Source organism: Lactuca virosa, chromosome 7 (genome assembly GCF_052849685.1).
Source record: "Lactuca virosa cultivar CGN04683 chromosome 7, Lactuca_virosa_CGN04683_v6, whole genome shotgun sequence".
Taxonomy (NCBI): domain Eukaryota; kingdom Viridiplantae; phylum Streptophyta; class Magnoliopsida; order Asterales; family Asteraceae; genus Lactuca; species Lactuca virosa.
Genome location: NC_136432.1, coordinates 58,880,295 through 58,907,244, shown reverse-complemented (window position 1 = coordinate 58,907,244; position 26,950 = coordinate 58,880,295). Strand labels below are relative to the sequence as shown.

Sequence of the window (26,950 nt, the reverse complement as noted above, 5' to 3'; positions counted from 1 at the left end):
GATAAGGTTTAACAGGAGGCTTTTTTTCAATTAAGGTGGGGGACTCGTCGAGTCCATGTCTTTGACTCGGTGAGTCGTGTCGGGTTTCAGCGATTTTTGCTTTTCTGCCTCCTCTTGCACCAGTTTTGGATCTTCTTTCTGAATGGGGATCAGAGGAGTAATAATCTTCCCACTCTTAGTCGTCACGATATTTATATGTGCACCTCTCGGATTATTTTTGGTATTACTAGGAAGTCCACCCGGTTGTCTCTCGTTTATTTGTAGTGAAAGTTGGCCTAGTTGTTTTTCAATGTTCAGAATAGATGCTTGCTGATTCCTAAGCATGGCTTGTTGATCTATCATCATGGTTTGATGCTCTCTTAACATATTTCGTTGTTCTTTTATTGCAGCATCGGTATCATTGTGTCTCTTTTCGGATGCAGCTGCAAATCTTGTGAGCATGTCTTCAAAATCTGATTTCTTTTCTTGCACCGGTTCCTCCTTTTGATAAAATCCTTTATCTTTTTGTTTGTACTTTTCCTCCTTTGCCTTTTTGTACTCATCATACGGGAGCCATTCCTTCTTGGGTTTTCGCCAATTGTCATCGTACCTATCACCACTTGAATAGCACACTTGTACTTTCCGGCTCCCGTTCTCGTCAAGGTCACAGTCTTTAGTAAGGTGAGGCCCTCTACAGTTTTCACATCCCACTCTAATGGCATGGATGGATTGGTCCATCTTAGTCATTCTTCGATCCATGCTTTCTAATTTTGCCATAATTGCTGCCATATCATCATTAATATAATTCACCGCCCCTCGAGTCATGTCATTCCTTGGATTGTGATATTCTCTAGAGTGCTTAGAGAATTCTTCAATTAGAGCCTTTATCACTGGGGTGGTTTCTTTGTGAGTAGTCCTTGCGAGTCAAGGAGTTGCCTGGTTGTCACATTTACTCCATCATAAAAAATGGAGACTTCTTGTTGGCTATTAAGATCATGATGTGGGCAATTCCTTAGTAAACCTTTGTATCTCTCCCACGCCTCGTATAAGGACTCTCCAGCTTGTTGCTCAAAGTTTGCTATGGCTTTCTTCAACTTGGCTATCTTTGAAGGAGGGAAAATTTGATCAATGAATTCTTCCTTATCTTGGCCCAAGTGGTGATGGATCCTGGAGGGAGTGATTTGAGTCAACCTTTCGCGGCTCCCTTAAATGTGACTGGTATCATACGTAGCAAAACAGTGTCGCGAGCCACATTTGGGACATTGAAGTAGTCAGCAATGTCGTTGACCTCGTCCAAGTGCTTGTATGCGTCCTCGTGATCTTTCCCGTATAATGGGATCTCCTTAAGTTGAGCAAGTATGTGGCCCTTAAGTTGAAAGGTGGCAGTTACGGGAATCGCGGGTTGCACAAGTCCCGGGCCGGTGTCGTTACGCATCCTTTTCTTCCATTCTCCCATGGGAACTTCATCGATGTTAGCCATGGTGTTAGCTAGTTCGCCCTCTATGTCGCTTCCACATTCGGATTCGCTTTCTTCTTTTTCGAATTCGTACACGATATCGTCCTTGTTTGGGTCTTCGTCTGGCTCTGAAAATTTGCTGGATTCTCCCACTTTCTTGTCCTTTTTCTTACTAAAAACAGATTTTAGATTCTTCAATGGCGAATTCTTTGAGGTTGCGGTTTCTCCTACGGTTTTGCCTTTGTTTTTCTTCAAGGTCGCTTCCGGGTCTTCAAGTGGTGGAATCAAAGGTGTGCCTCCTCCTCTGGTCATATACGAATTGCAAACAAAAACAGAAAACACGCGTAAAAAGAACAAAAAATAAATTAAAAATGAAACTGGAAATCAGTTATGGACTCGCCGAGTAGCTTCGAGTGCACTCGGCGAGTTCAAGGCTAAAACAGAAAAAGTTTAATTAAAAATCCTAAAACATAAAAATTTCAAACTTATCCTAATAACTAATTTACTAAAGCAGTAACTTTGTGCAAGAAGGATCTCACACAAAGGATCGATAACACTAGTAATCAAATTAAATTTTAGAACCGTTCCCCGGCAACGGCGCCAAAAACATGATGTGTGTAAAACCAACTAGTTTTAATCCTACTTTTTAAATATAAATTTAACACACAAAAGGCAGTGTACCTGTCAATTGGTCGTATAATTAAGCAAGCAGGGTATCGAACACAGGGAACGACAAATTAAACTAACTACTAGAATTATCTAAAAAGCAAATAATAAAAGGAAGGGTTTTCTCTAGTTTTGCAAGACTAGAAAACTTAAATATCTAACTAAAAATCAAACAAAACAAATAACAGCTAGAGAGTAAAAATCAACTAAATTCAATGGTAAAGGAGACTTTTGTTTAGGTTTGAATCATTTGATCCTATGGTTGATTTTATGAAAAGTGCAATGGATTAATTCTTCTTTGGCTACCGATTAAGGTGATTAGGTTCACGTTCGCTATTACCAGTCCTTAGAAAACAAATTAATCTAAGCAGTGGCCACTTGTCTAAATTAATGAATTTCCTAGTTTATTTATTCGGGTTAAGTAAGACTTGTAGTGGTTAACTAAATTGGTCTTCCAATTAACCTCTTGCTGATGGTTCGTCACACAAGCTCACACATTAATTTTCCTATTCTCTATTAACCCTAGTTTCACGTTCGCTATTCCTAGGCATATAACAATGTTTTCACATAAATCATATGAGATTAGCAATTAAGAGATGGTCATGCAACTTAATTACAGGCTAATTAACAGAAAATAGTCATAATTAACACATAAGGGTCTTTAACAAGCTTAGCAAAACAAATCACCAAATAAGAATAATCCAAATCATAAAATCAACACATAATCACAAAATTTGTCTTTCCTAAACAGAAGAAAATAGTCTTAGCTCATGATTAAAGAAAAATCAAAGTCACAAACGAAATCTACTAATAAAAACATGGTTAAGACAAGACATCGGGTAAGAGTAAACTTGATTTTTGCCATAATCCTCCTTAAGATTGAATGTAGACTTAATTCCTTGACTTCCTACGCTCCAGCAGTCCTTCAATCGAAAAGTATCCTCCAAGGGTTTCTTAGAAAAATCGGGTATCGATCTGAAAGCCCTTTTTTTATAGATTAGAAGCGACTCGTCGAGTCCAGGGACTGACTCGTCGAGTCCCTCATTAAATCCCCGTGTACGGCAAGGCAAGGACTCTTCTGCTTCGAGAATGTTCGTTGGAACTCGTCGAGTCAAGGGTCAACTCGCCGAGTCCTTCTTGGTTTTTGGATCTTTTCTTCTTTCTTTGATTCCCAAGCTCCCGATAGCTTCTCCTGCTTCCTTTTGCTTCCGAACACTTCTTATGAACTGAAAATATAATTTAAACATAATTAAGCATCTTCTGTTCCATAATTGCATTAAAATAGTCAAAAAGTATTAATATTCTTATACAAAATATATGACTAAATATGCACATATCAGGGGGTTTAAGTGACCGACTCGACGAGTAAGAGCTATTTGGACAAAACCCTAATATCTAGGGTTTGCACCCTATTTAAACAACTTAAATCGTCCCAAACCAGCCTTCATCGTCCCTCTCACTTCCAGAAAACCCTAACTAGAAACCATAACCCCTTTTTGAGTGATTTTGAGCTCCTTGTGCCATTTTGTGCAAGTTAGAAGGTTGAAGAGAAGAAGAAGGAGCTTGGGATTTCAGAAGGAGCAAGGAGATCCAGAGGTTTTGCTTCATTTCCTGTTTATTGGAGGTAAAAAGTCCAGACCTTGCTTCTTCTTTCATTGGATACTCTTTTTTGGAGTAACTTAGGGTTTTTGGAAGCCTTATTGGAGCCATTCTTGGATGCAACCACGATTTTGGGATAAGGATTTCAGATCTGGAACCATTAAAGGTTCCCATGACATAAAGGTGTCAACTTTATGGCCATGGGAGACCCATGCATCATATAAACCCCTTTCTATGGCTTTTTTAGCCAAAGGTCCCATGCATGTACATCAAGTTTGAAGATTTACGTATAAAATGGACCCTAGGAGGCCAGATCTATGGTCTTGACGCGTTAAGACCCATTATAACCGATTGTATAGTTTTGGCCAAAGAGGGACTCGGCGAGTCACTTGGGTGACTCGGCGAGTCGGGATGCTTTTTCCCCTAAAACGTCTTCTGGAAATGGTTTTGGTTGAGTAGGAGGAACACTTAGCCTGCTAAGGGTTTGTTTTGGACCTAGAAATCATAGGACTCGGCGAGTGTATGAACAGACTCGGCGAGTCCAAGGCAATCTCTCAACTTATGAAGACGGACTCGACGAGTTGTTCATAGAACTCGGCGAGTCATAGACTGGACACATTCATATGATGAAGATGAACTCGACGGGTTCAAGGATGAACTCAGTGAGTCGGTTGAAGATGGTCCCGATGCTATGGTTGAAGGTGAACTCATCGAGTTCTTGCTAGACTCGACGAGTAGAGTCGGGGGTAGTATCGTCTTGATAGGGACTCAACGAGTTGGTGGACCAACTCGGCGAGTCAAGTCAACTGGATGTTGACTTTGACCAAAGTTGACCTTGACTTTGACTTTGACCTGGATTTGTGTTGACCCTTGTAAGGGTTATGAGTATGCATTAGTAATCGGAAGAGGTCATTGTGTAGGGATTGAGGAGTGGAGTCGAGTTGAGTAGTTGTATTTGTGGAGTCGAGGACTGTGCAGATACGACACGACATCGAGGTGAGTTACCTTCCAGTAGAGGTGGGTCTACGGCCACAATGCCGGCCCACTAGTAGGGATTGTTTGTCGAGTAGTTGTCTTTGTGATAATTACTTGGGTTTGCCACTATCTGATGTGTTTTGCATGCTAGTATAATATGATGTTATGTGATAGCGGTAGTAAGGGGGATAGTCAACGGTTACCGGTCGATAGGGCCGAAGGGGTAGTATGGTACCCGGCTATGCTGGACAGTATGATTATGTTATGTTATTGTGTGGTAGTAGTAGGGGTGAAATAGTCCCCGTAACCGGTCGAGATAAACAGGAGGGGTAGGTCGGACACCCAGGTATGTCTGACAAGGGTAGGTTAGGCACCCCGGTATGCCTAGCAGGGTAGGTCGGGCACCCAGATATGCCTGACAGTATGTTTATTGATTATTGCATGGTATGTGGTATGATGGGGGAACTCACTAAGCTTTGTGCTTACAGTTTACAGCTTTGTTTTCAGGTACCTCTTCAGTGAAGGGGAAGGAGCCGGCAAGGTAGCAGCGCATCGCACACACATGATTTCCGCACTATGATGACCTTGGGATTGTACTATGATATTATTATTACTCAAGGATATGTTTTTTATGACATTTGACTTACGGGTGATTAGTTTGATATGATATTGATGTTGTTTTTTCAGAAATGGTTTTTATTAAATTACTTAGTCAAAAATGAAATTTTTGGTCTTGAAAATTGGCATGTTACAAGTTGGTATCAGAGTCTTGCTTTGAGGGATTCAGACACACCTTCGGGGGTGTCTAGACTCAAATCGAGGGTTTGAAATATTTTTACAAGAAAATCGTTCTCTAAAATTAAAAGAAAAAGGATTTGAGAAAGAACAAGGTGTGTGATGCGTGCGACCGACCGAGCTCAAGTAAGTTTTCCCCAAGATACCCATACATGTTATGTTACGATATGATATGCTTATGAGAACTGCATGCTAGATTAGGGCTAAGGATCTAGGAAGATGCCTTATATGCCTGTTATATGCGCTTGTTGAATTACATGCTAGAACTGATTAGTCAATAATATTGTTACATCCGGTTTAACAAGTATATTGTTTTAATTATTTAATTTAAGGATTTGGAGAGACTCGACGAGTCGGAGAGATGACTCGCCGAGTCAGCGCTGTTGGAAGAAACCCTACTTCTCTCGGGCCTGGGCCTATTTAAAGGCACTTATAGCCTCATTGACACCCCCCTTCAGTGTCATTCGGCACTTGAGAGAAACCCTAGAGTCATTGGTGAGCAAGAAAGGGAAAGAGGCTCATTTGAGGTCATTCCTTGGGAAGAAGATCAAGGATGTTGCAAGGATCAAGAAGAGAGCTTGTGGATATACTTCATCTCCATCTTCAGCTTCAGATCTAGGTATGAAGTCCCTACCTTTCCTGATTTATTGAATAGATCCCTTGAGTATGAGAAGTTAGGGCTCATATCACTTTTGGTGGGGTTTTGGGTGCATCAAACCCCCCTCTTCTGAGTTATGCCATAGATCTGGACCTTGTAAGGTCCAGAGAGTAAGATAGTAGGAAGCCATGGTTGAGCAACCTTAGAGCTTTGAAGCTATGAAGCTTTAATGGAGTCATAATGGTATATAGAGCAAAATACATTATGCATGGGTATCAAGATCGGACCTTTACGTGACTTTTGAGTATTAGGAGGTTAGATCTACGAGTTAGAGTTACAGATCTGACCTCAGGTGGATGGATGGGAAATCCGATGGAACCGACTCGCCGAGTCCATGGGATGACTCGACGAGTCGTAGCGGGTTTGACCGAGTAGCCTTGTCCCAGTGTTGACTCACTGAGTTGGGAGTCAACTCGGCGAGCTGAGTGAGTCCTAGGAAGAATTCAGATGATGCGAGGGGACTCGACGAGTCGCAAGGGTGCACTCGACGAGTTGGGTCAAATATGGGCTGTTGACTCGAGTTTGACTTCTGTTGACTTTGGGGTTTTGGTCAACATAAGTAATAGAGACCTTGGAGGGGTAAAATGGTCTTTTACCCACTTCAAAGAGTTAGAAAAAGAAAGAATCGCCTCCGGTTATCTGAGTCGTGAAAAGAGTATTAATTAGAGATATTCATCCTTTGTGTTAGGAGGAGGCTAGTTCGAGATCCGAGCGCGAGGTTATTTGCTCACCTGCTAGCCGAGGTGAGTCTTCTCACTATACGTTACCTAGAGTGGTATTTATGTGTGACCGGAAGGTCTTATGTGCTTACTTTAGTTATACATCTTGTCTATGTGATATTATGCTATGAGTTATTTAGACCGGACCGGAAGGTCCAACGATTTATGAGGCCGGAAGGCTCAACCAAACCGGACCGGAAGGTCCAACGATATATGAGGTCGGAAGGCTCAACCAGACCGGACCGGAAGGTCCAACGATATATGAGGCCGGAAGGCTCAACCAGACCGGACCGGAAGGTCCAACGATATATGAGGCCGGAAGGCTCAACCAGACCGGACCAGAGGGTCCAACGAGCTAGACCGAACCTAAGGGTTCAACGAGCTGCAGGACCGGAAGGTCATCATGGGTAGTACCAGAAGGTCTACCAGAGTTGTGGAGCCGGAAGGTCCACTGAGACACATCGGGTCGGAGGGTCCATTAGAGTTATAGCCTCGAGTGGCTAATATGTGTATGTGGTATTTTGGGGAACTCACTAAGCTTTGTGCTTACCGTGTTATGTGATATGTGTTTCAGGTTTCTCAGGATCGCGGGACGGCACCGGCTTGATTGTACACACCAGAGAAAGAGTTATGTTTTGAGGATCCTGGATTATTAATGGAGTTGTGTTTTGTAATTTGAATAAACGAGATTTTTATACAATATGTTATGAAAAGTATGCAATTTTAAAGTGAAAAATTTGTTTGAAAATTTACGTCGTTACAAGTTGGTATCAGAGCCTTGGTTTGAGGGATTCGGATGCACCTTCGGGTAAATCTGGACTCAAACTGAGGATTTGAGAAAATTTTCAAAGAAATGATTTTTCTAAAACGAGCAAGAGTTTCTGAGAGAAAATGAGAAGGAGCAGTGTGTACAATCAGCCAAAGCCCGAACGGTGATTTCCCAAAATACCCTATTTTTGTGTTATGAGATATTTTGTGATATTCTGCATGCTAGAGGATAGGCTAGGTATTTCATATTTTAGGACTAGAGTGGTCTGATTTGTGATGCCTTAGCCTAGGAGTTGCTGTTATCTGTGATGTGCTTTCGAGTATGTGCTGAGAAAGAGTATCCAGCAGGAATATTACAGAGATAGAGTTTCGAGTAGAGGAGTAATCTAGGAGAGACACCTAGATGAGCATTAGAGGAGCCTACTGAGAGAGTAGTTAGATGCCCGCGTGGGGTAGAGTTGCTTGAGCTCAGTGGCACCTGTTGAGTATGAGTAGAGAAAATAGAGTTGTAACCTAGAGTGGGTTTTACGTGTTTATTCGATGCTCGAATGTTGTTTGCTTCGTGCTTTGTGGAACTTCTGATGATGGGAGTCAGCTACCAAGTGAATGCGACGATATTCAGGAGGTAGATGACTAACATCATAAGGAGTTTCTTAGCAGCTGATGGCGGAGAAGTGTGAGAACCTAGGAAGAGCCTAGGGAGTGACCTTAGTCAGATGAGTACGCTGACAGAGTAGAGCATTTCGCTGGGGAGCGAGCATGCGTGACGGGATTGGTGGTCGAGAAGGTTGAACAGCTACTTAGAAACCCTAGGATGGTCCGTGTAGAAAGTATGGGTAGATGTGGCAAGTAGTATGGGCCCGTACTACCGAAAGCAGAGGACCCATACTCAAAACAGGGGTATTCCGGAGGTTCTAAGTAGCAGATTGAGAGGTGATGTCATGGTTCGAGTACCATGCTTTGTAGCAGATTGAGAGGTGATGTCATGGTTCGAGTACCATGCTTTGTAGCAGATTGATTGGTAATGTCATGGTTCGAGTACCATGCTAAGTGACAGATTGATTGGTGATGTTGTGATTCGAGTACCATGCTTTGTAGCGGACTGAGAAGAGAGAACATGGTTCGAGTACCATGATCCGTAGCAGATTAAGAGGAGATAACATGGATCGAGTACCATGGTTTATAGCAGATCGAGAGGTGGCCACATGGTTCGAGTACCATGACCCGTGGCGGTTAGTGTTACTGGTTCTACCAGTTGTTCCTTTGTGATTGGTTAGACCGAGATCGGATGCGATAGAGTATGAGGTCAGAGGGTCATGTGGAACAAGTTCCAGCGAAGCATCCCTTGTGAGGGAAGTCGAGATGATTTCAAGGTATTTTTGGTGAGATGTCAGATGAAGTCGCAAGGCTCAAGGATGAGTAGAGATGACGTTTATGGAGGATTGCGGCATGAGTTGAGCAATCAGCCGATAGTGGAGATGTCAACTTCTGTGACCTGGGTGGTATTATTTTCGTTTCCTATGGGAAACATAAGAGGTGTTGAGATTTCGGTTTCTGAGCTTGGGGGTAAAACCCTGCGGGCTAGCATTGATGGCGACCTTCCATCAGAGTATTTGGGCACTATGTCTGCCGAGGGGTAATGTTAGAGCATGAGCAGGTTGTCAGTGGGCACTGAGATGGTTAAGGACAAGGATACACCCTATTTGAGAATAGTAGGGCATGCATTAGCTGCAGCGGCAGACGATCAAGAAGAGGATATTGGGGCAGTGGCTCTTATTGTCTATGATGAGTATCGAGTGTGGTAATGAGGTCTCCGCTCTTATTACAACCCACGTGATGGAACGTTGGTTAAGGAGTCGATGATGAGGAGTATGATAGTTCATTATTTCAGATTAAGAGTCAGAGTTACTACTGGACAATTGAGATGTCCGGTAATGGGATGGTATGAGATTTTGTATGATTAGAGACAATCATGATGAGAAGTTTCTGAGGATTTCATCTGAGATTCGGGGTATTTGGAGTTGCGGGGTCTCTATCGGGGAGACCACCGAGCATTGCGTAGTACCTTCAAAGAGTAAGTGTGATGTTCCTGGTGGAAACAGTCTGTGGAATAGATTATTGGTGCGCCAATTGGTGATGGTTCGAACCCTGAGTGGGGGAGAACCGGGTATTCTATCGAGAGGATCAGATATTTGTTCAAGAGCGGTTAGGGAGCTGGATAGAGACATGCACTATGGATTCATGAGACCAGGGTGATTGGTGATAGAGGTGAGTTGCAGAGGGAGTTAATGCATGTTGTACGCGTTCAAGAAAGGATGAGTGTCTGCACGGCAGGTGGCCGTTGGTCAGAGGCCCTGTGGTAGATAAGAATTTTTCGAGGTGGTTGGTTCGTAGGGATACTTCGGCAGTTAGGAAATTTTGGTTCAATGAATGGTTATTCTATGCTCTTTGGAAAGGGTAAGAGATGATCGGGCATCCAATTTCCGGGTCGGCATGTGTAATCTCGCTTGGTTTTGAGCAATAGAGGAAAGAGTTTCGGAGGGTCATCTTCGTGTTCTGAGTTGTTGGCGATTTCTCCATGTTTCAATTTGGGAGATGGAGTATTCCGGGGTTACAAGTGGCACGAGAGAAAGATCGGTTGCGAGATTCCGAGGAAGCAATGCAGTATCTGAGTATGATGCCATGAGTATGAGATCAGTGGTAGAGTCAAGACACTGCGAGGCGCTGTGATGGTGTACCGGGGTATCCGAGTTTAATGTCCTAAATCTCGGATTATTTTGACTTTTGAGTTTGAGATGGCAAGTGGTGTATCAAGTATCTACGGTTCCAGTGGGGGCCCTTCGGCCAATTGACAACAAGCGAGATTATTCGAGAATGTGGATTGCAGCAGGGAAAGGTGTTTTGTTATGGCGGATGTCGTCAGAAATAGCAATGCATAATTTGGGTAAGTGTGTACACCTATCTATGGTTGGTCCGCAGGGCATGAGTTAACGATCGCAGTGTGGCGTCGACCCGAGGATGAGATTGTGAAGTGGTAAGAGCAAGTGCGGTAAGACTGCGGGGAGCTGTAGTCTCAACGAGTTAGTGCAAAGGGGTGTGGTGATGCTACGGGGAGCCGTAGTACTCACTATTCAGTGAGAGGTTATGGTGATGCTACGGGGAGCCGTAGTACTCACTATTCAGTGAGAGGTTGTGGTGATGCTACGGGGAGCCATAGTACTCACTATTCAGTGAAGGGTTGTTGTGATGCTGTGGGGAGCCGTAGTACTCACTATTCAGTGAGAGTAGGGCTGGCAGTTCTCGACACGACCCACGATACGACCCGCGACACGACACGAAATAAATAGGTTTGGGTTGAGTTTTTCAACCCGCCAACCCGTTTATTAAACAGGTCATATATGGGTTTCTCAAAAAATAAACGGATTGACCCGCCAACCTGTTTATATTTTTAATAAAAAAAATTATTTTATTTTTAAATGTATTTATGTATCAAGTATTAATATTTAATAAGTATTATATAATAAATTACTTTAGCACTTGAATTATCTATGTTTGTATTAATGTTTAGTTTGAACATGTTTCTATGAATGTTTTAAATCTTCATTTGGATGTTTAAGACTTAAGTGTCTAAAATTCGGATATGTTTGCATCAACCATCAAGAATTTATTCATATTTAATTTTCAATTTTATTTATGGAATCCGACCCACGAACCCGCCAACATGTGAACCCGTATAAATAAATGGGTTGGCGGGTCATATATGGGTTTATGTTCCAAACCTGCCAACCCGTGACCCGCCAACCCGTGATCTGTATATTTAAATGGGTCGTGTTTGGGTTGACATATTTTGACCCGCCAAACCGCCAACCCGCGACACGCCAACCCGAACACGACACGATTGCCAAGCCTAAGTGAGAGGTCGTTATGATACTGCGGGGAGCCGTAGTACCCACTAGTCAGCGAGAGAATGTTGTGATGAAGTACTCTCTGATCAGAGCATGACGCAGAAGAGTTTTAGGCTTGGGTAGCCCTAATATTTGAGTTTGTGGGAGCCTGGTGGTCGAACCAGGGGCGAGACTGGGGTCTCCATATTTGTCGGGAGTCGTTATATTCTGAATTGAGTAGTGGTTGTCGCAACCAAAGGGAAGTGGATAAGTGGGGTACGCATGGGTTGCGGGTCATGAGTCATGATTTGAGTGGTTCACTGGAACGAGTGGTTCCAACTCTAGGTCAGACCAAACTCTCGAGTTTGAGTTTGGCTCTGGTGGTGCGTTGGGTAGGCGAGATGAGATTCTGGATTCTAAGGTGGGTTCCATGTTGAGGGGTATTGTTTGTCATCTGATGTCTTAGACCTATGTAGGTCAGTACTCGGGTACGGGAGGTACCACGAGATGCATGAAACTATGAGCAGTAGACGACAGAGGTCGGGGTTGAGTCGACCTTCAGTTGGGATTGTAGTATTCGTTTGGGGTAAAGATAACTTCATGACTTGTGTGTCGTAATGGACCAAGATAGTTGTTGTGATAAGGAAGGCGGCGAGACGTGTTGGGGCATGTAGTGGGTAACCTTTGGAGGTCCAACTGTGGTGTCGAGAGTAGACCAGGTGCTACATGATAAAAGAGATATCTGTGAGAAAGTGAAGGATTACGATTTTAGAGGTTGAGGACTTCCGAGCGAGCATGATTATTTCTCTTGTGTCTGAGATCAGGGTGATGAGAGTTTATTGTTCGGATGGGTTCTGATTATAGTTCAGTGGATGAGCCCCTGGTGGGATGTGAGCCCTTTCGTTCCTTAGGGCGTGATTCAGATCGTTTGGTATGAGTGATCGGTCGCCGATTTTTGGATTTTGTCTTGTGAGAATCAGAGGAGCAGTAAGTTATCAGGGTTGATGTTCGAGGAGCGAATAACATGGTGATAGCTTGAGTGGGCGGTCTGGCGGCGGGCCAGGCCACTAGAGTTACCAGATTTTGGGAAGGTCAGAAAGGGGTATCTTAGCGGCAGAAGGGTTGGCTTTGTTCCGGACTTGGGAATTTCTGTGTGGATTCAGGTGTCCATGGAAAAAGATATCGGTGTGGTATGAGATCCTTTCGGTAGTGCCTTTCGGGTTGTTGGATTCAATCTATGTGTGGTTAAGGAGCGATTTCGAGGGCGAAATCTAATTCAAGTGGGGGAGAATTGTAACATCTAGTTTAACAAGTATATTGTTTTAATTATTTAATTTAAGGATTTTGGAGGGAATCGACGAGTTGGTGCCTCACCTCGTCGAGTAGGGTCGCGACTTGGTGACGTGGATCATGAATGGACTCGACGAGTCGGAGAGATGACTCGCCGAGTCAACGCTGTTGGCAGAAACCCTAATTCTCTCGGGCCTGGGCCTATTTAAAGGCACTTATAGCCTCCTTGACACCCCCCTTCAATGTCATTCGTCACTTGAGAGAAACCCTAGAGTCATTGGTGAGCAAGAGAGGGAAAGAGGCTCATTTGAGGTCATTCCTTGGGAAGAAGATCAAGGGTGTTGCAAGGATCAAGAAGAGAGCTTGTGCATCTACTTCATCTCCATCTTCAGCTTCAGATCTAGGTATGAAGTCCCTACCTTTCCTGATTTATTGAATAGATCCCTTGAGTATGAGAAGTTAGGGCTCATATCACTTTTGGTGGAGTTTTGGGTTCATCAAACCCCCCTCTTCTGAGTTATGCCATAGATCTGTACCTTGTAAGGTCCAGAGAGTCAGATAGTAGGAAGCCATGGTCAAGCAACCTTAGAGCTTTGAAGCTATGAAGCTTTAATGGAGTCATAATGGTATATAGAGCAAAATACACTATGCATGGGTATCAAGATCGGACCTTTACGTGACTTTTGAGTATTAGGAGGTTAGATATACGAGTTAGAGTTACAGATCTGACCTCAGGTGGATGGATGGGAAATCCAATGGAGCCGATTCGCCGAGTCCATGGGATGACTCGACGAGTCGTAGCGGGTTTGACTAAGTAGCCTTGTCCCAGTGTTGACTCACCGAGTTGGGAGTCAACTCGGCGAGCTGAGTGAGTCCTAGGAAGAATTCAGATGATGCGAGGGGACTCGACGAGTCGCAAGGGTGCACTCGACGAGTTGGGTCAAATATGGACTGTTGACTCGAGTTTTACTTCTGTTGACTTTGGGGTTTTGGTCAATATAAGTAATAGAGACCTTGGAGGGGTAAAATGGTCATTTACCCACTTCAAAGAGTTAGAAAGAGAAAGAATCGCCTCCGGTTATCTGAGTCGTGAAAAGAGTATTAATTAGAGATATCCATCCTTTGTGTTAGGAGGAGGCTAGTTCAAGATCCGAGCGTGAGGTTATTTGCTCACCTGCTAGCCGAGGTGAGTCTTCTCACTATACGTCACCTAGAGTGGTATTTATGTGTGACCGGAAGGTCTTATGTGCTTACTTTAGTTATGCATCTTTTATATGTGATATTATGCTATGAGTTATTTAGACCGGACCGGAAGGTCCAACGATTTATCAGGCCGGAAGGCTCAACCAGACCGGACTGGAAGGTCCAACGATATATGAGGCTGGAAGGTCAACTAGACCGGACGGGAAGGTCCAACGATATATGAGGTCGGAAGGCTCAACCAGACCGGACCAGAGGGTCCAACGAGCTATACCGGACCTAAGGGTCCAACGAGCTGCAGGACCGGATGGTCATCATGGGTAGTACCGGAAGGTCTACCAGAGTTGTGGAGCCGGAAGGTCCACTGAGACACATCGGGTCGGAGGGTCCATTAGAGTTATAGCCTTGAGTGGCTAATATGTGTATGTGGTATTTTGGGGAACTCACTAAGATTTGTGTTTACCGTGTTATGTGATATGTGTTTCAGGTTTCTCAGGATCGCGGGACGGCACCGACTTGATTGTACACACCAGAGAAAGAGTTATGTTTTGAGGATCCTGGATTATTAATGGAGTTGTGTTTTGTAATTTGAATAAACGAGATTTTTATACAATATGTTATGAAAAGTATGCAATTTTAAAGTGAAAAATTTGTTTGAAAATTTTCGTGGTTACATATATGATGGTCTGAATAGGATATGCTTAGTATGGTTACTCAATGCTCGAATGTTGCTTGCTTTGTGCTTTCGGGAGTTCTAGTTATCTTTAGCTAACTAGTAAATGAATGCGCTAAGTTACATATTGCAAGGACGAAATAATTTCAGAAGGTTAGGTCTAGCCCTACTACGCAGCTCTTGTTTGAGTCCAATCGTTGTGGGGTAGGACCTTTCATTCGAAGAATTATCTGGTCTTAGTAATATGTAATGGTATTCGCAAGCTAGTCAGGTAAAGGTAGCAAGGGTTCCATATGCAGCTGATAGCAGAGAGTAGGTCGGAGAGTTATCCTAGGGTAAGCCTATGATGAGAGTAGTGTAGAGAGCAGTAGTAGTGGAAGGGACTTGGTAAAGATAAAGCAATCCTTGAGGAAAGTACGGATAGATGTGGAAGGTAGTATGGGCCCGTACTACTGAAAGAAGAAGATCCGTACTCGAGTCAAGGACGGCCGAGATAGAACCAGGAAACTTATGGTATGTGAGACCTCCTGAGGTTGTGTATGACCCTGACAATTATTTTTTTGTTTCAGAATGGTGATGATTACGCGTCATGGGGGCGAATCAGGTTCAGGATCAGGCTCAGGATCAGGTTCGGGATCAGGTGTCGAGCCAGTTGATGAGGGACTACGTGAGTTCATTGCTTCTGAGATCACTAGAGGCATCCTTGAGTCGAACCCGGTGATTTTCGGGTCAATCAAGGAGGGAATTATTGAGCTGATGGAGGATCGCCTCAGGGCGTTTAGGAGTGACTGGGAGGCTATCCAGTCAGGGGCGCGCGTACTGTCCTTTAAGGACTTCAGGGGATGATGTGCGCCAGACTTTCATGGGGTGAAGGACCCCATTGTCGCCAGGAGATGGATTGCAGACATGGAGTCTGCTCAGTTGACTAGCTCCTTCCATGAGGGGTCGAAGGTCCGGTATGCTGCTGGATGCTTGAGGGACACGGCTAGAGATTGGTGGGAGTCAGTTGGGGATTCTTTGGGAGCCTCAGTAGTTGAGGCGATGACCTGGTCGGACTTTGTGATTAGGTTTAGGGCTGAGTTTGTGCCGGCTGTGGAACTTCAGCAGCTACCCAGGGAGTTTCTTGATATGAGACAGACGACGGAGACGGTGGCGGAGATTACCGCCAAATTTAGAGAGAGGGCTTTATTGGTACCCCAGTATGCAGGGGATGAGGAGATGCGGAGGACCCGATACCATGATATGTTGAGGGCTGATATCCAGGAGCATGTCAACTACTCAGCGTGCCCGATCCTGGATTCTTTGATTGCCAGGGCAAGGGAGAGGGAGATCGATTTATAGCACCTCCGGAAGAGGAAGGCGGAGACTGAGCAGGGTACTGGGGTTTCGGGGAAGAAACCCAAGGGATTCGACTCTGAGTCGAAGGGCCATCAGGGCCGGAGCCGCTGCGGAAAGTGCGGCAAGCCACATGAGGGGCGTGTAGACTAGGATCATCGGGTTGCTATAAGTGCGTCAAGACGGGACACTTCAGCAAGGATTGTACAGCCCCTACCCCCACCATTCCGACATCGGAGTTGTTGTGTTTTCACTGCAACCAGCGAGGCCATAAAAAGGCCAACTGCCCGAGATTGACAGTAGCAGCGCCAGTGGCGGCGCCAGCTCCAGCGACCCTGCGGATCACTGATGGCCGGCAGGGCAAGTCGGAGGCTCCGGTGGTGAGGAGTCGAGCCTTCCAGTTGACTACCAAGGAGGCGCGCGCCGCACCCGATGTGGTGACGGGTATGATTTCTTCTCCCTAGCTTTTATTATATGTTGTTTATGATATTTATATTTATATGTTATGTGTTTTGTTTAGGATCGTTCCATGTGAACGGTATTCCAGTTCAGGTGTTGTCTGATTCAGGTGCTACCCCGATCATTTGTCTCTCTTGCACTTAACAAGAGGTTCCCTGAGTCTTCGGGCATGTTGGATTTCCCTCTAGAGGTAGAGATTGCTGACGACCGATCTGTTCGAGCATCGGAGGTTTTCAGAGATTGTGTTTTGAGGTTGTTCGAGGAGCTCTATCTGGTAGACTTGGTTCCCATACCATTGCGTGGGAACAAGGTCATCATCGGTATGGATTGGTTGAGCCCTAATGAGGCTGTAATTGACTGTGCGCAACAGTTGGTACGTATCAGGACCCCAAGTGGGGGAGAGCTGGTAATTCAGGGCGAGAGACCACAGCGTGGACCTGCTTTATGCTCATCAGCGAGGGCTAGGCGCTACCTTCAGCAGGGTTGCGTCGGATATGTCGCCTACGTCATGGATACCTGGGAGGAGGGTAAGGAGACCGTGAGTGATGTGCCGGTGGTACGAGAGTACCCGGATGTATTTCCAGAGGAGTTGCCTGGAATACCTCCGGAGAGACAGGTGGAGTTTAGGATCGACCTGGTCCCCGGTGCGACCCGGATAGCCAAGGCACCGTATCGGTTGGCTCTTTCTGAGATGCAGGAGTTGTCTACACAGCTGCAGGAGCTGTTAGACAAAGGATTTATCAGACCGAGCAGTTCACCCTGGGGAGCCCCGATTTTGTTCGTGAAGAAGAAGGACGGGTCGCATCGGATGTGTATTGATTACCGGTAGCTGAACAAGGTAGCGGTGAAGAACCGTTATCCACTCCCGAGGATTGATGATCTTTTCGACCAGCTATAGGGGGCATCTTGGTTTTCCAAGATAGATTTACGTTCAGGCTACCATCAGATGAGGGTCAGGGACGAGGATGTACAGAAGACTGCGTTCCGGACTCGCTATGGCCAGTATGAGTTCGTGGTGATGCCCTTCGGGCTCACCAATGCTCCTGCCGCGTTCATGGACCTCATGAACCGCGTGTGCAGGCTGATGCTGGATCGGTCTGTGATAGTTTTCATTGACGACATCTTGGTTTATTCCAAGACGCAGGAGCAAAATGAGGAGCACTTGCGCGGGGTGTTAGATACCCTGAGGAGGGAGAGCTTGTATGACAAGTTCTCCTAGTGCGAGTTCTGGTTGTGCGAGGTGCAATTTCTGGGGCACCTGGTCAATCAGAATGGGATATTGGTCGACCCGGCCAAAATAGAGGCTGTGATGAGATGGGAAGTTCCGAAGTCTCCATCTGAGATTCAGAGTTTCCTCGGATTGGCAGGCTATTACCGGATATTCATTTAGGACTTCTCCAAGATAGTCGTACCTTTGACCCGACTGACGAAGAAAGTCGTTGTTTTTCGCTGGGGGCCTGAGCAGCAGGCGGCATTCGAGACACTGAGGCAGAGACTATGCGCGACGCCGATCCTCGCCCTGCCCGAGGGCATGGAGGATTTTTGTGTTATATTGTGATGCATCCATTTCGAGTTTGGGCGCAGTTTTGATGCAGAAAAGACATGTCATCGCCTACGCCTCGAGGCAGCTGAAGCCTCACGAGGCGAACTACCCGACGCATGATTTGGAGTTAGGGGCGGTCGTCTTCGCCCTCAAGAACTGGCGACACTACCTCTATGGGGTCCATTGTACCATCTACACGGATCACAAGAGTCTGAGGTACCTCATGGATCAGCCGAATCTGAACATGAGGCAGCGTCGGTGGTTAGACGTGGTGAAGGATTATGATTGTGAGATCCTGTACCACCCAGGGAAGGCCAATGTTGTGGCTGATGCGCTTAGCCGCAAGGCAGCGCCAATCAGAGATATTTGCTTGCGGATTACCGTAGTGACTTCACTTTTGGAGCATATCCAAGAGGCCCAGCTGGAGGCCATGAAGGAGGAACATCGGAAGAGCGAGCGTATTGTGGGTCAGGTTTCCTCCTTCGATTACGACAGTCGAGGGTTATTGACACTACATTGCAGGGTGTGGGTTCCATACCACGGGGGTGTGCGCCAGGTTCTGATGGAGGAGGCGCACAAATCCCGATTCTTGATTCATCCTAGGGCGACGAAGATGTACAGAGATCTTCGCCCCGATTACTGGTGGCCCTGCATGAAGCGGGACGTCACCTGGTACGTAGAGCGGTGCTTGACCTACAGGAAGGTCAAGGCCGAGCACCTGAGGCCACACGGCAAGATGCAGCCGCTAGACATTCCCATGTGGAAATGGGAAGATATTACTATGGATTTCATCACCAAGCTTCCCAGGACTGCAAGGGGAGTGGATTCGATTTGGGTCATCGTGGATCGGTTGACCTAGAGTGCCACTTCATACCGATCTAGGAGAGCATCTTGGCCGAGAAGTTGGCCGATATCTACATCTGAGAGGTAGTAGCTCAACACGGAGTGCCAGTTTCGGTGATTTCGGACCGAGACGTGCGGTTTATTTCCAAATTCTGGAAGAAGTTTCACGACGATTTGGGTACTCGTCTGCACTTCAGCACTGCTTTCCACCTGCAGACGGATGGTCAGAGTGAGCAGACCAATCCAGACTCTGGAGGATATGCTGTGGGCGTGTGTTTTAGACTTCGGAGGTAGTTGGGATACTTACCTTCCTTTGGCTGAGTTTTCCTATAATAACAGCTATCATGCGAGTATTGACCGTCCTCCCTTTGAGATGTTGTATGGGAGGAAGTGCAGGACCCCGATATGTTGGGGTGAAGTCAGATAGAGGGTCATGGGGAGCACCGAAGTGGTGCTCAAGACGACATAGAGGATTCAACAGGTTAGGAGTTGGCTTCAGACTGCTCAGAGTCATCAGAAAAGTTATGCCGACAAGCGCCGTTCGAACTTGGAGTTCCAGGTCGGGGATATGGTTCTCCTGAAGGTGTCGCCTTGGAAAGGCGTCATTCGATTCAGGAAGCGGGGCAAGTTGGTGCCCAAGTATATTGGATCTTTCAGGGTTATCGCCCGGGTGGGCAAGGTGGCGTATAGGCTAGACCTGTCAGCCGAACTCAGTCAGATTCATAGCACGTTTCACGTCTCCCAGCTACGGAAGTTCCTGGTGGACGACTCGGCAGTGGTGCCCTTGGAGGATATTCAAGTGGATGACAGCCTGAACTACATCGAGCGGCCAGTGGCGATCCTCGACAGGAAGTCGAAGGATCTGAGGAACAAGAGGGTGGAGCTGGTGAAGGTGCAATGGCAGCACCGCAAGGGGTCGGAATGGACTTGGGAGCTGGAGAAAGAGATAAGGGAGCACTAACCCGAGCTTTTTTTCAGATTCAGCAGCAGACTTCGAGGACGAAGTCTAAAATAAGTGGGGGAGATTTGTAGCACCCGATTCCTGGTACGTATTTAAATTCAATAAATGTTGCAAATTACTTTAGGACTCAGCGAGTTGGAGGCCTAACTCGTCCAGTAGACTCGACTTTTGATCGGGGGTTTAAGTGACCTACTCGACGAGTCGGAAGACCGACTCGACGAGTAAGAGCTGTTTGGACAAAACCCTAATATCTAGGGTTTGCACCCTATTTAAACAACTTAACTCGTCCCAAACCAGCCTCCATCGTCCCTCTCACTTCCAGAAAACCCTAACTCGAAACCCTAACCCCTTTTTGAGTGATTTTGAGCTCCTTGTTCCATTTTGTGCAAGTTAGAAGGTTGAAGAGAAGAAGAAGGAGCTTGGGATTTCAGAAGGAGCAAGGAGATCTAGAGGTTTTGCTTTATTTCCTGTTTATTGGAGGTAAAAAGTCCAGACCTTGCTTCTTCTTTCAATGTATACTCTTTTTTGAAGTAACTTAGGGTTTTTGGAAGCCATATTGGAGCCATTCTTGGATGCAACCACGATTTTGGGATAAGGACTTCAGATCTAGAACCATTGAGGGTTCCTATGACATAAATGTGCCAACTTTATGGCCATGGGAGACCCATGCATCATATAAACCCCTTTCTATGGCTTTTTGAGCCAAAGGCCCCATACATGTACATCAAGTTTGAAGCTTTACATATAAAATGGACCCTAGGAGGCCAGATCTATGGTCTTGACGTGTTAAGACCCGTTATAATCGACTGTATAGTTTTGGACAAAGAGGGACTCGGCGAGTCACTTGGGTGACTCGGCAAGTCGGGACGCTTTTTCCCCCAAAATGTCTTCTGGAAATGGTTTTGGTTGAGTGGGAGGAACACTTAGCCTGCTAAGGGTTTGTTTTGGACCTAGAAATCATAGGACTCGGCGAGTGTATGAACAGACTCGGCGAGTCCAAGACAATCTCTCAACTTATGAAGACGTACTCGATGAGTTGTTCATAGAACTCGGCGAGTCATAGACTGGACACATTCATATGATGAAGATTAACTCGACGGGTTCAAGGGTGAACTCGACGAGTCGGTTGAAGATGGTCCCGGTGCAATGGTTGAAGGTGAACCCGTCGAGTTCTTGCTAGACTCGACGAGTAGAGTCGGGGGTAGTATCGTCTTGATAGGGACTCAACGAGTTGGTGGACCAACTCGGCGAGTCAAGTCAACTGGATGTTGACTTTGACCAAAGTTGACCTTGACTTTGACTTTGACCTAGATTTGGGTTGACCCTTGTAAGGATTATGAGTATGCATTAGTAATCGGAAGAGGTCATTGTGTAGGGATTGAGGAGTGGAGTCGAGTTGATTCTCATGCCGAGGACTGTGCAGATACGACACGACATCGAGGTGAGTTACCTTCCAGTAGAGGTGGGTCTACGGCCACAATGTCGGCCCACTAGTAGGGATTGTTTGTCGAGTAGTTGTCTTTATGATAATTACTTGGGTTTGCCACTATCTGATGTGTTTTGCATGCTAGTATAATATGATGTTATGTGATAGCGGTAGTAAGGGGGATAGTCCCCGATTACCGGTCGATAGGGCCGAAGGGGTAGTATGGTACCCGGCTATGCTGGACAGTATGATTATGTTATGTTATTGTGTGGTAGTAGTAGGGGTGAAATAGTCCCCGTAACCGGTCGAGATAAACAGGAGGGGTAGGTCGGACACCCAGGTATGTCTGACAATGGTAGGTTAGGCACCCCGGTATGCCTAGCAGGGTAGGTCGGGCACCCAGATATGCCTGACAGTATGTTTATTGATTATTGCATAGTATGTGGTATGATGGGGGAACTCACTAAGCTGTGTGCTTACAGTTTTCAGCTTTGTTTTCAGGTACCTCTTCAGTGAAGGGGAAGGAGCCGGCACGGTAGCAGCGCATCGCACACACATGATTTTCGCACTATGATGACCTTGGGATTGTACTCTGACATTATTATTACTCAAGGATATGTTTTTATGACATTTGACTTACGGGTGATTAGTTTGATATGATATTGATGTTGTTTTTTCAGAAATGGTTTTTATTAAATTACTTAGTCAAAAACGAAATTTTTGGTCTTGAAAATTGGGATGTTACAATGTAGCTTTTGATTTTAGAGCGTTTTGTTTAGGCTAAAAGTTAAACGCTCCAGTTGACGAACGAGACTTCTTCTTTTTTACTAGCGTTTTCTTAGAAACTAGAAGGCAGAAGCTCCCAAACGATGCGTGCCGAACACGCCCATTATCATCCTTTCCCAAAATGTCAACTTCTATAATTTCATCAAACGCCAAACTTTTGGAATAAATTCACAAGTAATTCATGATATAATTCATAACCTAGTAGATAAAAACCGTTTTTTTCTATTGAATCATTCGTAGGTCTGATAATCGGGTTCGCAGGTTAAAAAACATAAACTCATTCTACAAAAAGGAAAAACATACCTTATTTTGAAAATAAAAATTACATTTTAAAGAATAGAGAAGTCAATTTCTAGAGAAGACTTTTTTTCACTTCAACTGTAAAACACATGGATTTTACACGACTGTGTCAATATATAACTTTTTTAAAACTTTTTATTACTTTTCTACAACTTTTTTAACAAGTTTCAACTAATACTTTACAACTTATCGTTTTTCTTAAGCCTTTTATAACGTTTCAAACATAAATAAAGTTCCCTTTTACAACGTACTCAAGGAGATGGATGATTTCAATACCACCCTCGATACTGAAATCGATCAATTCCCCACAGCTGAGATCGACTGCCTTCATAACCAATATCTCAATATCGTAATCCATATCCCAATGATAAACCGGTTGTGGTATTTCGATGACCTTCCACATCGCCGGATCTTTGCTGATTTTCTCCCAAGTTGTGCATACTTTTGATGCGCTGTTGAGTATCTCTATAGAACTCAATCGTTGAAGTATATTTGCTATCAGTTCTTCAGGCAATTTAAGCCAATCCGGAGGTCTCAACATTGTCAACGACGGAGGTAGATTGAAATCCCACGAATTTTCTGTTTGAAAAAAAAAACATATTTTCTATCAGAAAAATGGTGAATTGCAAAAAACCATAGTATTCTACAGATAACGTGTAGAACAGTAAAAGTTGAGATTGTTAGTTCGTTACTCATTAAGAAAAAAACACCATGGAAAATTAAGAAATCATAAGAACTCAATATCTTGAGTTGATGGTGTCATTTGTGTAGCGAAACATAAGAACTCAAAAGAAAACCACATATGATGGATGAAGTGTACTACCCCGTTATGAACAAGTTGCAGGATCGTAGATTTTAAGACAACTGTTGAATTGACGATGCAGGATTCTGGATGCAAGGAGTGAAAATAATCGGATATAAGAAAGGTTAAACTTCTTTCTTGAAATTATTCCCACGATTACGATATGCTACATAAATATCGGGGGAAAAAGACGGCTAGTTGAAATTGAAGATGAATGAATGGATTTTTGTTTTGAAAGGGAGCGTGGAGGGTCTGAAAATCAAAGGTTTACAGGAGGCGGGAGTCTTTTTCATCGAAGTTTTCACGCCACAACTGCTTTTAGATTATATAGTAAGTTGCAGAAATGGTCCCTTTGGTTTGGTAAAATTCACAATTTCAATCCAACTTTCGAATAACTGATAGTTCGCATCTTTGTGGTTTTTAAATTTTGCATTTTTGGTCCCTATTTAATGTAAAATAACTATTTTGCCCATTATAATATCTTTTTTATTTTTCAACTTTACTTATTTACATTTTTAGTAATATATAACTAAAAGAGGCCCTTGTTTTCTTTACAAAAGCAAATTATAGTATTCAATGCTTTGTTGGTCACTATATTATCTTGGGTAAATACACATGTATGTACCAATGTCTTGTATCTTTTTTACCAAATTATACAACAAATTGATTTTTGATACAAATTTGCTTATCTAAGCATACAAAAATTTACTCATAACTTATTGGACATGCCATTTTCCATTTTAAAAATTAGAAAATGTGTTCGAATAAATATTATGTACTTTCTACTGGTTTTATTTTCCAATTTGTGTGTGTATATAAATAGTATATGTACATGTACTTGTGTGTATTTGTACATTTGCCTATATGTGTATGTGTATGTCTATGGGTGTATGTATATGTGTGTGCAGTGGGGTGGGTTGACGAGCCGGTGTGTGGATCATGGTGTGTGTGGGGATGTGAGAGGAGGGATGGGTGTATTTATATTTAAAAAATAGAAATGAAAATCTGTAGAAACAATACCGGTTTTTCAAAAGTAACTTTCAATTTAAAAAATCTATAAAAATATTTTTTTATGAAAATTTTAAGAAATAATATTTTTATTAATGACAATCTAATATATATTTGAATCTACCTATGTATCAGACGAAATTTGAACATTCAACATCAAAGAGAGATCATAACACTTGATACTAGGGATGAGATTTAGAACCGGAAACCCGAATCGGAACCGGAATCGGACCGGAACCGGAACCGTTAGAACCGGAATATATAGAACCGGTTCCGGTTCCGGGTTTAAAAATTGGCTTTATCCGGGTTCCGGGTAATCCGGGTTTGGATCCATCGGGTCCGGGTAAACCGGGTCTAAAAACCGGAACCGGTGTTAGGAACCGGAACCACTTTTAGGGCCGGAACCGGTTTTTGTGAAACGTTTAAAAGATACATATCTCCTTCGTTTCAACTCCGATTGACATGCGGTTTTTTCCAACATGTTGTTTAGAGTTTGTACATGATTTTAGACTATAAATTTGCCATTTTTAGTTTTATATTCATTGACTTACAGTCCCCCAAAGTCGAGATATCAAAGCTGAAAGTTTTTAGTTTTTCCGTATTTTGTGAAAGTTTTAAAACATGCATATCTAATTCGTTTGAAGTCGGATTGACATGTGGTTTTTTCCAGCTTGTAAATGAGATTAGACTAAAATTTTGTCATTTTTGGTTTAATATTCAATGATTTACTGGCCCCCGAAGTCGGGATATCAAAACTTAAAATTTTCAACTTTTCAGCTAAAATTTTCAACTTTTCAGCTATTTGTTAACACATGCATATCTCATTCGTTTAAAGTCGGATTGAAATGAGGTTTTTTCCAGAGTGTAGTTTAGAGTTTGTACTTGATTTTAGACTATAATTTTGTCAAATTTGGTTTCATATTCAATGAGTTACAGTCCCCCAAAGTCGGGATATCAATATGAAAATTTTCAAAGTTCAACCCACTAAGTAGTAAATAATTACCAAAAAAATTCGGTTTTTCCGGGTTTTCCGGTTCTAAACCCACTTTATCCGGTTCCAATCTACCCACTTTGATGTTTCCGGGTTTTCCGGTTCTAGACCCACTTTACCCGGTACCGTACCCGGAACCGGTTCCTATATACCGGTCCGATTTCCGGTTCTACAAAATCTCGTTAACCGGTTCCGGGTTTTCCGGGTCCGGGTCCATCCGGTCCGGGTTTGGACCCACTTTCATCCCTACTTGATACCTCTTTGGTTGATAATACCGAAAAAAATTCTTTTAGAAATTTTTCTAAAAATAAAGGATTTTTCCACAACCAAACACACCAAAATGATTACAAATGTATCTTCGATCGTTATCTTATCTTCTGCCACCATCTAAAAGTTGATCGGACACCAGACTTCCACTCCTGCAAAACACATGTACACATGTAATTCATGATAAAATTCATAACTTAGGAGATGATATCCGCAGTTGTCCGATGAGTCATTTGGGCGCATAAAATCTTTGATCCGTTCTGTACACAATTTTCCCAAATTCCCCTCGAGATTAAGATTAGAACACATACGAACGTCTAGAGATTCAAGGTGAGGGCAGCCGATAAGAATGGCCTCGAGTCCATCGTTTGTCATATTACTACCACAAAGATCCAAATGGCGTAACTCGGGCATGTAATTTGCAACCGCAAGGGCATGCTCGTCATTGTGTGACCATTGGAATACTTTGTTCACTGTGAAAGACTTAAGTTGAGGGCAATTCCGTCCAATAACTTCAATGTCTTTTACGTTGATGAAGCCCAAAGAAATGTGAAGTTCCTCCAACTGTGGAAACCTTTTGGGTGCCCGAGTCAACCAATAGGCCTTGCCACGTAAGTACATAAGAGAAACGCGTTTCAACTTACTTGATCTGTTCCCAAGTCACCATTGGAGCCACAGAAAAGCAAGCAACAAAAAATCAGTAAAGAAAGAGATAATTGGTGGTGCGTATGAGTGTAGAATGAGTATGAAATTGAATATCGATGGGAAAAGGGAAGAAATCTACCGTAGAAATATGTAATCAAGGAGATCATCGGTGCCAAACCCTGAGATACTGATATCGATCAATTCCCCACAGCTGAGATCGATTGCCTAGCTTCTTAGTCAGCCTATCGAGATCGAGATGTTCTTCCACATCATTATCGGATTTCTGAACATCAATGACTTTCCACATCGCCGGATCTTTGCAAATTCTCCGCCAAGTTGTGCACACTCTCCATGCATTGTTGAGTATCTCTTTAGTACCCAATCGTTGAAGTATATTTGCCATCACTTCGTCGGGCATTTCCATCCAAATTGGAGGATCTTCCATTTCCGATGACGACACTACCACCATGAAATCTGATGAGTTTTACTTCTATATTTATTTTTTATCTTTCCCAGTTAAATGACGTGTTGCAATTGTATAACTGAAAAATATGTATGTAAAGACTAAAGTTATCGTCGAATTAATACCTGACATTTGAGGTTGTGTGTGAGTGACACACGAGAAGCACCTTTTCATTTTGTTGCAAAGGTTCTTGAAAGTATACATTCCTCTAAAGATAAGAGACGAGCTCGTTGATAATTAGGAAACAAATATAAAAAGAGACTTCATAGACCATGGTTAACATACATACATGTTTACAAATTTAATTGTAGCACATTATAAGAAATACGATGCAACAAACATAAATCATCTTGATTCTAGAGATCATGGTGTCATTTGTGTAACGAATACATGAGGAACAAGGTTTAAACCTTGATAATCTTATTAAACTCCCAAGATTACAAATTAGATCATAATAAA

General features: G+C 43.7%; 1 non-coding gene and 1 pseudogene across 1 annotated transcript; one reads left to right on the top strand and one right to left on the bottom strand.

Moving 5' to 3' along the window:
* The first annotated feature begins 969 nt into the window (after window positions 1-969).
* LOC145127988 (small nucleolar RNA R71) lies at window positions 970-1,076 on the top strand. Its single transcript, XR_013716591.1, has one exon. It is a non-coding gene; the product is annotated as a small nucleolar RNA R71 (small nucleolar RNA).
* Window positions 1,077-25,503: 24,427 nt separating this feature from the next.
* Window positions 25,504-26,473, bottom strand: LOC145126688 (putative F-box/LRR-repeat protein 23 pseudogene; annotated as a pseudogene).
* Between the last annotated feature and the right edge of the window lie 477 nt (window positions 26,474-26,950).